This window comes from Ornithorhynchus anatinus, chromosome 4 (assembly GCF_004115215.2).
Source record: "Ornithorhynchus anatinus isolate Pmale09 chromosome 4, mOrnAna1.pri.v4, whole genome shotgun sequence".
NCBI lineage: Eukaryota > Metazoa > Chordata > Mammalia > Monotremata > Ornithorhynchidae > Ornithorhynchus > Ornithorhynchus anatinus.
In genome coordinates, this window is record NC_041731.1 from 113,062,293 (window position 1) to 113,065,857 (window position 3,565).

Sequence of the window (3,565 nt, forward strand, 5' to 3'; positions counted from 1 at the left end):
GCAGTAGTGGGTGAAGAGAGCTAATGATTGATGTTACTGGATCAGATTTTAGTAGACATTTACGGTTGTCTAGGCAAAATTGCTAAATGACATATAATTGGATCACCAACCTTGAATGACATCCGCTTTAGTTCTCCCGGCAAGGATATGCGGATATTTTTATGCTTCTCCCCTTAGAGTGTAAAACTCATTGTGGGCCGGGTGAATCTCACTTTATTCTCTCTCTCCCAAGTGCCTATCCCAGTGCACTACACCAAGTGGGTGATAAATAAATTCTACTTTTACCATCATCACAAATGGCTTTTACATCAGAAGACTGGCAAAATATCATTGTAAATTCCATCTTCAGGAAGGGTTCCAGAAATTCCCCTTGAAAACACAGAAATCGTTGAGCCTTGATTTTAAACCTGTTGAACTGTATTTAAGTATAGAATCAATGCTGATTTAGAACATTTTAAAAAAGCTACCTGTAGGAAGAAAGACAACAAGCTATCCATCGTACCTCTCTGTAAAAGCGGACATCATGCATTTTGAATTTCAAAAGCCCTTGACAAGATGCTGTATTAAAGGGTTTTCAAAGAAATTAGTGGGGGGAAATATTGGGTAGAAGAAAGGAAACAAAAACTACAGATAAATGGCTACTTTTTTGTCTGAGTAGTGCGGTGATGTCTTTCATTAACCCATTACAGGTTTATATAAACGTGTGAACCTATATATATATATATATATATATATATATGAACCTATAACAGAACAATCTGTATATGAACCAATAACACAGCAATAGAAGTCATCACTGCACACTATTCAAACACACATATGTGGAGAGGGAGTGAGTATTGTCCTTGGTTTTATTGATCATTCCCATAAAGGACTTTGAAAAAGTGCGTGAGGATGAAAGTCTCTGAGCTCTCTTTCAGGGTTCCTGGATGGGGTTTAGGTTTGAGCTGAGCTAAAGATCCAATTACCTAGAGAAAATTTGGTGTTCTATAAAAGAGTGTGCCAGTGTTTTCTGCTAATCCAAGAGTTGCCCTTGATGGCTCTCATGAATACTGGTCAAAGAGATGCACAAGCAGCATGCATTCTGCTGGTCATGCAGCTTAACATGAGGCTATCTCATAATGATGTTCCTGAAGTCTAACAATTGCAAGCGATCCAGAAGTATTTCTCTGGGGACACTGCTAGATTGCAAATTCCTCGATGGCAAAGATCGTGTCTACTAATTCTTCTGTGCTCTTCCAAGGGCTTAATACAGTGTTCTGCTCTTAATAAGTGCTTGATAAAATTTAATGGACTATAGCATCGATCAAGGCACATATACTGTAACTGGATATGTCATGAATGTAACCCCTCTGCTTTAGAAGAATTGAGTGGAAAAGCAGGCTTATAATAATGATGGTATTTGTTAAGCATTTACTATGTGTCAAGCACTGTTCTACGCGCTGAGCACTTATGCCATCTGCTCATATCCATTCCCTTTATTTTGGAGGGCATCAGAGCCAAAAGATGAGAAACACCTTTTTGCCTGCCATCATGGCAAAGATGTTCAGGTGCCCTCTTCCATTGTCCCTCTGAGGTCCTGAAATAGCCCAAATGCATTTTGCAGCAAATCCTCTTCCAGCCCAGTCCTAAAAGCAACTAAAGCATTTCCCAATCCCGGTGGTAAGCAAATGGGATTCAATGGGATTGCATGTAATGTGAATGCTGCTCATAACAAAAGCACATCTTCCGTCTTCTGGAATTCATTGGGAGAGGGTTTCCCTGTAATTGCATGCTTGAGACTAGGAATAGTTATTTCCCAACTTGGAATGTGCATGTTCGATACCCACTGAACGTCACATGAAATGCAATTTGCATGATGTTGAGCATCTGGGTAACATGATTATATAACAACTTTCTGGGAGTATGGGGAACCTTACATGTCTGGTTTGGATTGCATTATAATTTCCAGATTCAGGATTCAAGATTCTTGGGTAACTTGCATCTATTGTGAAGTTATAATTATTGAGTACATGAGGAGTATATTACCTTTTTTATTTATTTTTTTTTGGTCTTGTGGCTTTTAAACTCTAGAAAGCTCTGTTATTTAATGTTTTCATTGTTCTCTAGCACATAATATAATACAATAATTGCATTGTTACTAATTTTTCATGTGAAAACATCTTTTGAAGTTGCTTGTCGCCAGTATCTGCTCCTAATAGTTTTGATCGTTCCTCTAAGGGTATAACTAATTGTTCTTGTTTTACGGAGGGGGTTGGGGTGAACATCTGAGGTTATAAAGTTGGAAGGGTTGGGGGGTGCCCCAAAGCTGAGAACTTCTGTTTATTGAAAGCTTAAACCCTTTACAAGAGACTGCCACTTTTGTATACTTGTTCTCTCTCTTTTCCCCAAACACACTCCAGACCCCCACTTCCTTTTCATTGTTGCTTCTTGACCTGTTGGCTTAGATTAAGGGATCCGTCTTCCATCAGGGAAATTTATACTGCTGACACGGTGGGGGGGCGGAGGGAGGGAGGGAGAAAGGTGGAAATCAGTGATGTCACGGGTCTAATAAATTCAAACATTGGTTTATCCTGACCCAGTAGGATTTGGGCGGTTAACTACGACTCTGTGAAACATGCTATTTTTCACATAGGCCTTTAGGGGAGAGAGGGTGAGTGTCTTGTAATTATTGATTTTTTTAAAAAAAGATCATTATTATAGGACTTGTTAAATACATACTATGCACCACTTACTGTATTGAGCGCTGGGGTAATACAATATAATCAGGCTGGATACAATCCCTGCCCCACATGAGGCTCATAATCTAAGTAGGATGGTGTAAGATTGTGTCCCCATTTGACAGATGAGGTAACTGAGGCTCAGAAAAATTAAATGACTTGCCTAAGGTCACACAGTAGACAAGTGGCAGAGCTGGAATTACGCAGGTTCTCAAACTCCCAGTCCCATGGTCTTTCCACTAAGCCATGCTGTTCCTGTTAGATTTGTTTATTTTTTCCCAGAAATCCAAGAAACTGGAGAATTAATCGATTGTTTTATTGCACACTTACTATGTGCAGTGCTTGGAAGAGTATAATATAAAAGGGTTGGTAGACAAGTTCCTAGAAGAAGCGAATCAGCCTCACTATTAAACCACTCAGGTCTTCCAGATCTGGATGGGCTGGTGCCCTGGGGTCAGAGCAATCTCTGGATGGTAGTTTTAGGAATAATGACACTTACTGAGTGCCCATTACCTGCTAAGCACATGAGAAATGACCATTTCTTCCACTAAAGAAGGGGAGAGTCTTGAGCATTTCTTGGAGATTGTAAATTCCCTGAGGGCAGGGATTGTATCTACTAACTCTATGGTACCCACCCAAGTCCTTAGTGTAATGCTCTGTGCACAGTAAGCCCTCACTAAATACCATGATTAATTGATTTAACACTTTCTTCAAAGAGCAATGCTATCCACAGTGAGCCTGGGCCTGCCGTCTTCTCAGCCCCATAGAGCAAATGTAGGCTTCGGCAGGAAGGAGATCATTTTCTGGGGCAGAAAAAAATGGGAACAAATCTTAATGATAGGAAA